We start from the raw sequence: 14,662 nt of genomic DNA, 5'->3' as shown, positions 1-14,662 counted from the left end.
AAAGAATATCAGGAAGAGATGACAATTCTGTCGGAAGTTTATCCTTTGACAAGTACATTGAGGATACCACTTTCTTACCCAATGTAAGTTGTACTCCCGAGGGAGAACAATACAATGTCGCGTACAATCTTTTCAACATGTCCAATCCTAACAAGTTCTCACCACAACCTGTTGTCAGAATAAGGGGTGCTTCGAATTCACAAGGTCCAACAGAAAGGGACATAGGACTAGAAATCGGGTTCCTAACCGGGGCGCCAGAAAAACCTACTGAAACATTCGTCTAGCCAGACAAAGGTGCGCCAGGGAGTTTAGAGTGCATAATAGAACTCTTTGTAGCACCAGTATCCAACAGAAAAGGTTCTGACACACCTGATGTAATCACCTCAACATAAGGTCCACTCTGATCTACTGGAACTGAAACAACTCCCTCTCTTTGTCTATGGCTGTCCTAGCAATCATCACCTTCCATATTCTCATCTTCCGCATAGTACTCATCAGCATAGTACTGAGTCGTCCGAACAGACGCGTTATTCTGCTGATCAAAACTATTCATTGAATTTTGAGGCGGAAAGGGACGCGAGTTCTGGGGGAAATTTCCACATCCTCTACCTCTAGGTGCTTGTGGGACACCTCGACCTCTTGCGCTAGAAACACCATTTATACGCTGTGACAAAACAGGGCAGCTACTTTTGAAATGACCTTCTTGTTTGCAATATGCACATTGTTCAGGGCCTACAGGAAAACGTGGTTGAGAGAACTCGAACCTTTGGGAGTTTCTCTGAAACTGCTGCGGCTGCTGGTAGTCATGCTGACCACCGCGAGGCGGATACGCCTGCTGTAAAAGCACCTTTGTCTTTAATTCTTTAGTTTTCTTGTCTGCTCTATCCTTCTCATCTTTATCCCTATTTTCGTAGTACTGTGCAGTAGCCAATATCTGTGCCGATGAGGAAACAGCTCACAAACTCTCGGATTTTTCAATTTCTTACATAGCTCAGGAAGCAAACTGTGCACAAACTTGTCAACGAACAACCGTTGGCCACCTTCTGTGCTCATGTCTTGACCACTGTGGCCGATAAACGTTTCTTCAAACCTAGTGAAGAAATCAGACACGGTTTCCTCTTTCTTCTGCTTACATACTGACAATTTATCCCAATTTACACGCATCTCAGGCATTAAAGTCTTCATATAGGTAACGATCTTACCAGGGAGTTCTGCAACTAAAGGCTCAGGTTTAGCGCCGCCAACTTGTCTGCCATCTGCAGCAGCAATATTGACCCATGAATCACCTAACTCTTGCGCATGATCCGTATGACGAATCAAGCCCCATAAAGGCTGTGGAACAACATTCCCAAACAACATGTCTATATCAGCTAGATTCATAATGCATGAATCTGCAGTCTGTGATAACTCCTTGTAATACCCTGCAGGATTTTTATGGGGGTCAGGTAAAGTCTGCTTAAGAGCCAAGACTTCAGCCCGCTTCCATGGAGCATGTACCCAAACACGCTTAAAATGTGCAGGCACAGCTGGGGGGTTATTATTTGCACCAGCAGGTATCTCTTCCTTCCATGCCAGAGGAACCTCCCTCACTGGATATTGTCGCGCTTTTCTCCTAGCAGAGGGATCAGGTTCAAACAACGACCGAGAGATAGCCTCACTCCGGAATGACAACAATGTCGCAACTGCCCTCTCAACATCGGAACCCACAATCGTTCCCTTTGCAAACTCGAACCGTACACGGCACAACTCAGGCGGGTTGGATTCCAAATCATTATCCTCCAATTCTTTACAAAGAAAAGCACACATTTTCTCAAAAACATATCTCTGTTTCGGTGCTTCCCATTGATGGAAGACATCCATAACAGACTCTAACTCATATCTTGTAGGATCAGTAACCCATTTATGCTTTAATGATCCAACGTTTCCCGCTCCCTGGCGTCAGGCAGTTGACTATGCAACTGTTTGCGAGTTGATACAGGGGTCATACTTGCTGCCCCGAAGAGAGGATATAGAAGACTAGTAACGGTATCAGTCATCCTCTGACGAACAGAGGGAGAAGTTGATGAAAGGACAGGAGGAAAAGCAGAGTGAGGCAAGGCAGACGCAGAGGCAGTATCAGAAGGAATACCGGGAATGGTAGTCGGTGGAGTAGGCAAAGTCGTAGGAGCTAAAGGCGAAGCAGATGGCAAGGTCGGCGGCCCTTGAGAAGGCTGCGCCATAGCAGTAGGAGCCAACTGAAGAGGAGCTGGCGGCTGTGGAAGAACCTGAGGCAAAACAACTGGGGGTTGCACAACTAAAGGTTGCGGAGGTGCTGTAGCACTCTGCGCATAGGGGGTGGCGAACTCAACAAATGAGACATTAAAGGGTCTTTTTCAAGTTCTTTTGCTGCATCTTGCTGAAGAGGCGGCAAAACTGGATAACATTTGTCAATCGCCATTTTACGTTGCCTGTGCAACTGCTCACTCACTGGTTCTTCTTCGTTGTCTTTAAACTGTATAGCAGCTTGCATTATTGAGATACCCTTTTCTCTTTTATTTCTTTTTGCTAATTTAATTTCTTTCTGTTTGGCTTCCTTCCGCCATAGGCGGAAAGAGTCAAACATTGCCGGCCGGGCTTTCTTCTTAAAAAGTCTAACCTCTAGATTATCTAGAATTTCTGTGTCAAAACTACCATATTGGGGCCATTTGAGGACACCGTCCTTCCTTGTGTACCTAATCCATACTTCATTATACGCGATAGGGCCCACGCCGTGTTTCACGTACAGCTCATAGGTTGGAGTTCCAATCGGAGGAACTGGACACGAGTCCTCCAATCGGGAATCCCTATTATAACCACAACAAAACAAATTTCCAAGTCTGCTAAGACCAGGCATCTTCGCTCACTAGTCTAGCTTCAAACTTCAAGGGAATATCGAACACGATAGTCTCGTGAATACACGAGTCCCTCGGCTTTGGTACTTGCAAGTTCCATATCAAAGATCCCAAGGGGATACCCAAAACTAAGAACCAAACTAAGGACTGGGAGACGCTCCACTCATACTTAACTGAGGTATCGATGACGTCACCAGAAGACTCGTCTATCGTCTCGCTCTACAAATCATCAAAGGGTCCAAGACAGGGCGATAGTCAGGGCAGCAGTCCTTCGTAGCCGTCGGAAAGCGGGGAACCTCGCAGCAAAGAGTTTCGGACCACGACGACATACAGGGGTCGATGAAGTGGTTGGCCTTCCTCCAGAATTTCACACGAAGCTCCTCGCGAACCTCTGGCTTGGACCGGTACCGCTGAAATCGCCCCACGTTGGGCGCCAACTGAAGTACTGGGTTTTTAAGAACCCAGCGGTGCCAGGGAACACACCCTAGGACTTCGAGTCCTTCCTGTCCCAGACTACAGAAACACAGAGTCTTCTTGGTGAAGTCAAATATCGAATTTATTGGCTGCAGCCAGTAACAGGTATCCTAGAAGTACAACACGGTGTATGTTCTCAGGAGACTGCTCAATCTTACAAAGCCAGTCATCCCTTTTTATACAAAATATTATGCTTTAGGCAAACATTCCTTATTTTACAGTTGACCATTCACATATTTTCACGACAAAGAAAAAGCAGATTCATGATGGCAAGGCCATTTTCAGTTTGTCCAGCCCACAATCAATTACCCGGCAAGGCCCAACATTTTTCATCAGATATCGACGGACCCCTAATAAAATCGGGCACCTCCTCCTCGTAAAGCAGGTCATAAAGAAAAGTACAGAGACAGGTGTGAGTAAGATTAGACATAGTTGTGTGCAATGAAGGGTTTATGGTATGCTGTGCCTTGATCCTAATCTCGAGCGGCCACTGGGAAAGGAACTGGCCGAACAGGTTAGGCTTCGGGCAGTGGAGTCAGCTTGCCCAGGTCACACAAAAGTCAGCAAGGGTGTACGTGTCCTTAAGACTCGTTTTGGCCATAGTCATCGGCCTATGTGAGGGCAACCACAAAATGGCTGCTATGCACAAAATGGAACCCGAGGGTTCAGGACGGAATCTCTGATTTCAGGGTGATCACGTCACTCGAACATGACGAAAACACTTGTATATAGTATACACGTCATTTTCGGTCTATTGATACCAAAATTGTCATGATTCGACGATGTTATGACACGGGTCCAGAATTCACGGAACCACAGTTGCAAAAAGCTCCGTTTTCTCCTGACAGATGTCTGTCTCTGAATTTGTTGGAGGTACAGGGACTGCCAAAAAACTGGATTTTGCATTGAACAACAGTAGAATTATCATAGTATAGTCCCCACAGACACACACAGAGCTCAAGTTTAGTGTTGCTGAAGACTTTCGGCCAAATACCCAAAATGGGTAGGTTTAGCCGCAGGAAACTTTACCGCATTGGTTAGAGCATCTCCAGAAGTCATTCCAAACCACTATCTTGTGCAAAGCATAAATGTGACATCTCCAAGTACCCACTTCCGAAAAATCCTGGACTAAATTCAGATCGTAAAATCTTTGACCAGGATAAACCTGATTTCATTTTGGGAAATGTTTCTTTTTTTATTTTGTCATTATTACTCTTTTAATATCCCATAATTACTTGACACATTGCCTCCAAGTTAAGCTTGCCTGTTCTTCCCATAGCTATGCGGTGTTGATTTAAGTTTACTTAGTGACTTTAGTATTTCACCCTGAAAAGGACTACGGTCATTATTTGAGATGGGTACTTACCACCCTCAACTAATAACTCAATTTCTTACATCTAGCATGTTTAAACTGCAGCAGTCATGCTACATTAGGATGCTATAATCCAACTGTGAGAAACAGGGGTTGCCCAGATTCAATGAAAGTACCTGCAACCAGGGGAATTTATTATATATGGAAAACAATGATTCCAAGGGGTAGAACAAACAAATTGATGTAGAAGTGGTATACCTACGTATCAAATGTCTGAAAACAATACAGCTGAGTGTTCAATTAATGAAATGAAAGGAAAATCCCCCATATGTGCCTGGTCTGTCCAGTCACAGTACAAGATTTATTTTGCCATATGCCTCGAAACAGAGTCCTTGCCTTCCCAACACATGCATCTTTATAATTCTCTGGTGGCCTCCATTTTCCTGGAGCTGATGCTTTCTGGGTGCCTAATCCTTAAGAGGGAGTGTGGTATTTAGGATTTTTTAAGAGGTTGAGGTGATTATGGGGACAGAGGGGAATGGGAATGGTGAAATGTAGGTGAATGGGGAGGTAGTAGGATGGGGAAACATTTTAATCTAAGTGTGTTTGTGGCGATTTTGGTGGATAAGAGCTTTGGGGGTATTGGTTGATGAAGAAGCATTGGAGGGTTTGGAGTAATTGTGGATTTAAGTGGAAAGGAGAGGTTGGGGTATGGGAGGATGTAGGTGCAAAGGAGTGTTTAGGAGTATAGGGTGATGTAGAAGCAGGGAGGGGGAGGGGTATGGGGGATGCAGGAGCGGAGGAGAGTTACAAGATATGGGGTATTTAGGGGCAGGGGAGGGTTTGGGTGTACTGGTGGATATAGGTGCAGGTGAGGGGTAGGTTTGTGGGTGGATGTAGGTGCGGATACTGGTTTATGGTACGGGAGGGTTTGGGTATATATGGAAGGGTTTATGGCATTTTTGGGGGTTTTACGTGTGGGTGGGGCAGGTAGAATGTTAGTTGAAGGTACAGGGATGGTGTGGGAAGGTGAAAATAAGGCTAATGTGGAATAGGTTCAGTTGTGTGGATGTGGGATTGTGAGAATGTTGGAAGGTACGAAATGTGGGAAGGAGTCATTCTTGCAGTTGTGGAGGAAGCACGGTGTCAGAATAGGTTCTTGGATTTGAGTACCCTGGAAAACATGGCAGAGTGTATTCCATCCAAATGTTGATTACCTGTGTCAGTTGCTGACTGACACCCTGAATGGCATTTAACAGTACCGTCCTACAGAAAGTCTTTTCACACTTAAAGGGCCTCCTCTGAGACCAGAGCTCAATTGAAAGGGGCAGGGGGAAGTGCATAGGGCAAAGGAGACCCCAGTCTGTTTCCAGCGTGAGTATTAGCTACTTTCTGGGGACACACGTGTGCGGGTGCTGACGGTAAGTGTAGTGGTGGCAGACACAGGCATACAAATGGTGATGGGAGAATTTCTGCAATAGGTCATTCCACTGGCAATCACTTGGGCGTCATTCCAACCCATTATTCTTTTGCCCACCATGCCACCTTAGATTGAACCCAGCCAAATGCAAATAAGCTTGAGCCTACCCTTATAGGAAGAGTCCAGTCTGAATTTCCTACCCAATTTTCTTGGAACTGGAACACAAGCAATCCAAGCAGCTGCCGTCCATGCAGGTAACAGCGGTGGGGCGGAGGAGCCGGGTTGGGGGATTTTGAGGGACGATGCCAAGGGAAAATTAATTAGGGCCCTCGAAACCCGCCCCACCCGGCCCCAACTCTGGCATCTGCACCGACCGCGGCTGAATCCAAGCCCAGTTTTGTCCTGATTTGGGGCTCTTCAGTTGGGTGTATCTAGGTTCCAGTGGCACCATGTGCAAGAGCCCTACATCTGGGATACCCTTGGCCACTTTGGGCATGATCATCAAACATACAAATGGCGAAGCATTCCAACCCATGGTTCTTTTGCCCACCATGGCACCTCAGATGAAACCCACCCTTGTGAAGTCCATCTTGTCCCTGCACCAATACGAACAGTCAATGCCGGACTGCCAAGCCAGGTCCAATAAGAAATGTCCAGAGGCCTCAGAGTCTATCAAACTTGTGGCCTTGTGACCAGTTCATTCACCCTCAGTGCTGTTGAATACTTTGGAGTCAGTAGCTTCCCCATCAAACTCCCAGTTGCTCTCCATTGAACCTCAAAAGCCTGACCAACATCTCTTTCACTTTCTCCAGAAGAAGATGAAATCAAATGTATGCACACATCAGTTACAAAGGACAATGAAAAACTAAAGGCATATAAAAAATATGCAAATCTAGATTTTGTTTAAAAACAGATAAAAAGGCCATACTCAGAAAAACTATTAACAGACAAAAAATAATTTTGGTATACTGCTTACAGATTCACAAATATCAAGCATATTCTGCTATCCTTATTGTAAATCTTTCAATGCTGCTACTCATATTTTTTAGCAGATAGATGTGACATGTGTGATGAAGTAACCAAGCAAAAACTATAACCATAAACCATACAAAAATAAAGGATGCCTATAACATGTTATATTTTTTAATACTGTACACCTTACTTGTTAAGATGGAGTAAAGTGACTGTACTCCCTTTTAAACATCTTTATATTGCCTTATTTATGACTGACATAATTAACTTGCTAATCCTTAGTATTTGTTTTTGAACATTCAGCCAGAGTATGAAAGGTAAACTGATTTGCAGCGCTTACAATGGCATTGTCCAAAATTTGATTATACACTCTCATAGGTATGGCACTCAGTAGACAAGCTTACCTTAAAGCAATGTACAAAATATGTATGCACTACAAAAACACTAATAAAGTCAGAATTATAATACACAGAATGTAAAATAATTTTTTTTAAATAGATGTAAATTACAATAAAAAACTGAGATCCAAATTAAAATACTCCGATAAGAAAAAATGGAGATATGATTTTAAAAAGTATCATCTAAGTATAGTGGCAAGGCAAAGCGCCAATTTGACTGGGACAAGGAGTGATTTGAGGACGAAAGTGATGAATCCTGGATCAGATTCATTAAGTAGGCACTTCTCTGACAATAGCTTGCCAAATCTTCTTGTAATTAGGTAAGACAAGCAGAAGAACATATATGGTTAAAAACGTTTAATCCAAACACAATAAATGTAAAGTATATTTTAGAATCGATATGTGTAATAGCTAATGATTGAGAATGTTGTTGAATGACATTGGTGCTCATGTGTTTTTGGCATTATTCTGACAGAAATACAATCCATCTTACTGTTATTATATGATGTGCAATTAAGTTTTTTTGGGTGGTTTTGAAATCTCTTATCTTTCAAGACAATTCAATGTCCAATACTATATAAAATAAGCAAAAACATATCCATAGCATTTTTAAACTTCACCTGGCCATAATCCAATGTACTATGATGAGATGTCTGTCCACCTTCATGTAAATCTATTGATTTATGATGGAAGGACATTATAACTTACAGGTACATGCATCATTGTAGTCATTTGTGATTTCTTAATTGCGATTTTTAAGGAATCGCAATTAAGAATTCGCAAATGCCTATGCAAGTAGAAATCGCAGAAAAATTTGCGATTTCTAAACATTCCTTAATTGCGACTCTCAAATTGCGAGTCGCAATTAAGAAATCCCTCCCCATTCATTCCTATGGGCCTAGAGGCCCATAGGAATGAATGGGAAGACATTTTCATTCTGCGAATCGCAATTAGCGATTCGCAAATGGAGAATGCGAATTCAAGGGTGCAGGGGTGTCCAAAGGACACCCTGTTGCACCCCTGAAATTGATATGTGCACCCATGTTACGCACACACATGTTCCAGGGGCATGTGTGTGCTTAACATGGGACTTTAAAAAATGCACTTTGATGCTTTTTTTTAAAAAATCGCAATTTACCATCACCTTACATGTGATGGTAAATTGCGATTCTTAATTGCGAAATCGCAAATCTTTTTACTTTCTTGCATTGCATTTAACCCCTTCGCTGCGGGGGTTATTCCCCCGCTGTGCTGGGGGGAGGGGGACGCGCACAGCGCCCCCATGCTCATGACGAGCTCAGCTCGCCATGAGCTACGGTGCTCCGGTGCTCATGACGAGCTGAGCTCGTCACAGGTGTATTGACTCCCGTGGAACGCTCAGCACAGCAGGGGAATTCTCCACGCACCTGAGCGTTCCACGGGCCATGACGAGCTGAGCTTGTCATGAGCACCGGAGCGCCGTGGCTCATGACGAGCTCAGCTCGTCATGAGCGTCGAAGGAGTTAAGGAATCGTAAATTGCGATTTCTTAAATGCAATCGCAATTTAAGTAATCGCAAATTTTGCGATTTCTTAAATTGCGAGGGGATACTTGTTTCATGCATTCCAAAAGCAATTTTTGCGATCGCAAACGGCCGATTTTTGCGATTCGCACCGTTTGCGATCGCAAAATGCTTTGATGCATGTGCCTGATAGTACTAGGGCCTTCAAAACGCATTACGTTTGTTTTCTATGCACGGCCTATATGGCCAATTCTGATGGAGTACATCTTACTTCTCTAAGTGACTGTAGCCCATTGTGTTTTCTGCATAGTTTGTTGAAATTAAAAATGTCAGGGACTATACAGTACACGAATACTTGTATGGTATTTGTGTAAGTCCGCTGTACACATGTTTTGCTTCACACAATAACAATGATGTGAAGTAGCATGTCGATTACCACAGCCAAGACATAACTTGGCTTAGCCAGAGCCATTTAATAACTCTTATATCTAATTTGAACAACATTCACAAGTAAATGTGCATAGAAATGTGACGGAATTGATGTTTCTATTGTTATTATTGCTATAGCAGTTGCATATGTTACCCACACAGCTTAACTCCATGTGCTCTACAATATTTGACTGTTATTGATACTAGGACAACATAGGCTGTACCGGTGCATGATTTTCACACAATTGGCGATAACCTATCTATAAATCCTTGTTGTTGTTCAAATGTATTTTATTACGTTTTTCAGTGTTGCATTACACAGTTATTCAATTCAATAAACTGCACTTCATATACAATACAACGTAATTAAACACAGGTAGAGAGGTTAATTTCAGTTATCCTCTATTATCCTAAAAAATTTAGTCTCATATGTTTTGCTTAGCCAGGTTCACATTACTTCAGTTATCTAAGAAGGATTAGACACATAGATTTTTGAAAAACATAGGATATTTCAACTTGGAGGGGGAGAGCAAAGTGGAGTGCATGAGCATTTCACATGAGTAGGCAGTTAAGTAGATGAGAGGGGTATGTTGGGCAGGGGTAGCTTCCAACTGACCAACCACCGGAAAGACTATGTATGTTGAACAGGGGAGGATGCATTTTGAGCAGGGAAGGATGCATTTTGAGCAGGGGAGGATGCATTTTGAACAGGGGACCTCTCCGCCATAAGGTGCTTAATTTTATTTTATTTAGTTATTTATTCATTGATTTATTTTAGAGTTTTCTATAGTGCGGACCAGACCCATGGTAGGGTATCAGAGTGCTTTACAGAGAGTACACAGAATGAATAAAAACAAGTAGCAAGATAAGGCAGGACACAGGTGACAAAGATAATCTGACCAACCGGTATTACGTGCGAGGGAGTCCTTGGAGGGGGAAAGGAGGCAATTATAAGGATGTAGAGCTGGCGTGGATCCTGTGTGAGTTTATGGGAGGAATTTGCACATCAGGAATGATTTTGCTTCTATTTTGAACAGAATAGTAGAGGAGATTTTTCTGATGTAAGGACGGAGTGAGTACTATATTCTAGGTGCTGCTCCGGAGAATGCTTGGTCCGACGTTTTTTTCTTGCTGAAACATGAGGGTTTCAGGAGTAGGTAATCGACGCTCCTAGAATGTCTGAGTCCTCCAGATAGGGTACGTTTTTGGGATAGGTACTGGGGCGTATTGTGGTGAAGCGCTTTGTGAGTGATGCATGCCATTTTTAGGTGGATTCGAGCTTCATAAGGTAGCCAGTTGAGTGCTTTAAGGTGTGGTGATATGTGGTCAAATTTTCTAGATCCTGTTAAGAGTTTTGCTGCAGCATTGAGGCAGGATGTTAGAGGGGCGGTTGAGATATTGGAGAGCCCTGCAAGGGTGGTGCATCCGTATTCCAGCCTTGAGATGACTAAGGACTGAACTGCTATTTTCAGGTCCGGGTTTTCGATGAAAGATTTCATTTTTTTAAGGTAACTGAGGTGTAAGCGTGCATTTTTAGCTCTCAGGTTGATGTGTGTTTGCATGTTAAGGTTTTTATCTAGTGTTATTCCGAGTGATTTGATGGAGTCCACCAAAGTTGGTTTGCAATTCAGAGCAGTGATCAACTTGGTCCATTTCTTTGTCGCCAGGGAGTTATGGGGGAGGGGGGGAGATTAGAAGAAATTCTGGGGCATATTATCAAGGGGGTTTATCTCCGCTTTTTTGGCTTTAAAAGCCAAGAAAGCGGAGATAAAATTATCTCCCTATTACCTAGCTGTCGCTAACACCAGTTAACGACAGCTAGTAGGAGATAGCGACCATCTTGGGCCCCATTTTGCATGTCAGTGATAATTATCACTAATGACATGCAAAGTGGGCGTGCCAAGATGTTAGTGACTGAAAACAGTCGCTAACATCGCTATCTCTTATTACCAACTTTTGGAGATATTTGCGCTAAGCGCGAATATCTCGAAAAGCAAACACCTGCCCTGAGCAGTTCTTAGCCATGTTATCCAATGGGAGGTGGATAACATGGCTAAGAGCATTAGCTCGGTAATGCATGAATATCGCTGACTTTTCAGCGATATTCATGCATTGCGGCCGTTTTTTATCGCATTTGCGATAAACCTTGGTAATACCAAGGTTTATCTGCGATAAAAATCGCCGCAGCGCAGCGGTAAATTTTTGTCTCTAACCAAGCAATAGCGATAATTATGGCTATTGCTTGGTAATATGCCCCTCTGTCTTTTGCAAGTTTAGCTTGAGGAAGTTGGTTGTTAGCCAGTGGACAGTCTTTTCGAGTGGCAGGTTCATTGTTTTTATGTCTTCAATGGAGGAGATATTGATGTAAAGTTGAGTGTCGTCCACGTACATATGGTAGGCAATGTTCACTTGCTGAAGTAGTTCAGTTAGTGGTTTGACATATAGGTTGAATAGGGTGGGTGATAGGGTGGAGCCTTGTGGTACTCCTAGAAGATTCAGTGAAGTGGTAAAAGAGATTTTTGTTCACCATGAACAATTGTGTTCTGTTTTCCAGGAAGGATTTGAACCATTGAAGGACTGTGCCAGATAAACCCATCCTGTTTTCCAGTCTTCTCAGAATTTTGTTGTGATTGACTGTGTCGAAGGCTGAGGAGAGGTGAAGCAGGACTAGTAGACAGGTTTCGTTGCGGTGAAGAGCTAGGAGGGCGTCGTCAACTATGTGCCGAATGGCTGTTTCTGTGCTATGGCCGGGCCTGAAACCTGATTGGTGGATGTTCAGAAGGTTGAAGTCCTTGATGTGTTGGTTCAGTTGTTGCTGAACAACATTTTTCCAGGACCTTGGCTACCTTGGGAATGTTGATTATGGGTCGGAAATGATTGGGGTCGGCGGAATTTGCTGTCGGTTTCTTCAATATAGAGGTGACTTGGCCCGTTTTTAGGCAGTCTGGTATGTGTCCTTGTGCAAATGATGCGTTGACTTGGTAGATGTGGGGAAGGCAGTTTGAGGGGACTGGGTTCTTGAAGTGGCTGTTGAGTTTAGTCGTTGCTAAGGTTTTGGTGATGTCAATAATATCGTAAAGTTTGAAAGTGGACCAGTGAGAGTTGTTTTTTGGCAGAGGTAGCTCAGGTTGTTCAGCGTTTTTGGTTTGAATGCTTTATGGGTTGTCTGAGTTGGTTGCAGTTGGAGGGAGTTCGTTTTTGCTGGGAAGAAAGAAGACAATTCTTCTCTGCTAAGCTGTGGTTTCGGGGTCGATAGTGAGGTTTTAGCCAATTTGTCAGATTGTTGTTTAAGAATTTCAAAGAGTTTTTTAGGTCTATTTTTGACAATGTCTAGTTCTGATCTAAAGAAGTCTTTTTTAGATTGTAGAATATGTTTGTTATAGGAGTTTCTAGCTTTCCAAAGTAGTTTAAGATGGAGGGGGAGGGATATTGTCTCCATTTCCGTTCTGATGCTCTAAGTTTATGCCTTTCTTCATTCAAGGTCTCCATTAAACCATGTTTTTTTTTTCTTTGTTTGGAATACCTTTGAGTTTTGGTAGTGCAACTTGGTCTAAGACCTTGGTCATCGTGGAGTTGTAATGATAGTGGAGAAGTGTGGCTCAATGGTTAGAGCGGCAGACCCTGATGCAGAGGTCTAGTCAGGGACCAGGGTTCAATTCCCCGCCTCGGCGGGCCTTGGGCTCAAAATTCCACGGACCTGATAATTCTCGCCTCGGTGCCTATTCCAATCATGGAGTCCCACTCTGCAACTCTGGGCAATAGCTTGCTTAATCTCCACAACGGCCCCCACAACGCTAAAGATGACTGGCCTCCACCTTGGGGGTGCCCAGGAGTGGACACCTCACAGGGAAAACCAGGATGGATTTCACAGCGGTATTCGTACAAGCGCCTTGAGACCCTTGCGGGTGAGTAGTGCACTATTCAAGTATCAATTTACATTTACATGATCGGTGAGGTCATTGACTTCTGACATGTTGTTGGGGGGATGAGAACTTTCTCACAGTGGGATGCTAGGTTGCTCCAGTCGAGGTTTTTCGTGTTTCTTATCCATTGTTTAGGCTTGTTTTGCAGCGGGAAAGTTTTCTTGAAAGTGGAAAAAATATGTAAGCTGATGATGTAATGGTCGGACCAGTCACATGGGGTGATCCGTATAGAGTCAATCGTATTTTGTTTAGAGATGAGCCTGTCAAGAGTAGCACCCTTAGAGTAAGTGGGCTTTGAGATAGCTTGGATCAAAGAGTGGTCCTCTAGGAAGGTGTTGAGGGCGTTGATTTGCTTGTCAAAAAGGTTTTCCCTGTGGAGATTGTAAGTCACTGAGGGAAATGTTGTTGGAATGAGGTGAAGAGTTTGTAGTAATGATTTTCATAATTTGGTCTGTAAATCCTGCGTTCTTACCTGGGGGATGGTAGAGGATATGAAGTTTGTGGAAGTGGTTATCTGATGATTTGATAGAGATCCCAAGGTATTCACAGGAGTCCATAGGTTCTGAGTGAAAATGTTAGATGGTGAGGTTAGATCGATGTATGCAGGCTAGTCCACCACCCTTTTTAAGAGGTCTGTCTAGTCTAATGATGCTGTAGTCAGAGGGGACTAGAAGGTCAAGACATGACGAGGACGAATCCTTGAGCCACGTTTCCATGAGGATGGTTATGTCCGTTTTTATGTTTAGGATGAGGTCAGCGATGTTAGAGGTGTGTTTAAAGGCTGAACGGCAGTTTAGAAGAAGGCAGGAGATCGGTTTTGAGGAGCTTTTCACGTTCGGCTCGTGAGTTGCGGGGTTGTGGTTTATGGATCGGAGGTTGTTCAGGTTGATTCCTCTTTGTTGGACTGGGAGAATATAGAATTCTTCTTCATTATTTGTGATGTGGCAGGCAGGGGATTCATATGACAGTAGCAGGGTTTGGATTTCCAGGTCCGTTAGGTGGTTGAGATCTTCTTCAATTGTGTTGGGGCCCGTAGGATTTTCATAGAGTAGTACAAGGGTTTGGACTTCTAGTTCCGTTAGGCTTTGGGATAATTCATGGGTACGTACGTGTTGATTGGTCAGAGGTAGTGGAATAGTTTTTTATCATGTTGTTGACTTCAGATAGAGACTGTTGAAGATGCGTAAGTTTGGATAGAGATTTTTCGGTGAGTAGTAGGACGCTTTTGATTTCCAATATGGCGTTTTGAAGTTTTCTAGATGTGAGGTAGGACTTGGTAAGGAGTAAATCTTGTCCCGAAGGGTAATAGGGAGGGGGGACAGAGATGGCGGGCTGGGAGGGTTGGGAGTAGTATTGCTGAGGG

The sequence above is a fragment of the Lissotriton helveticus genome, chromosome 2_1, assembly GCF_964261635.1.
Source record: "Lissotriton helveticus chromosome 2_1, aLisHel1.1, whole genome shotgun sequence".
Taxonomy (NCBI): Eukaryota; Metazoa; Chordata; class Amphibia; order Caudata; family Salamandridae; genus Lissotriton; species Lissotriton helveticus.
Note: the sequence above shows the minus strand (reverse complement) of the source record.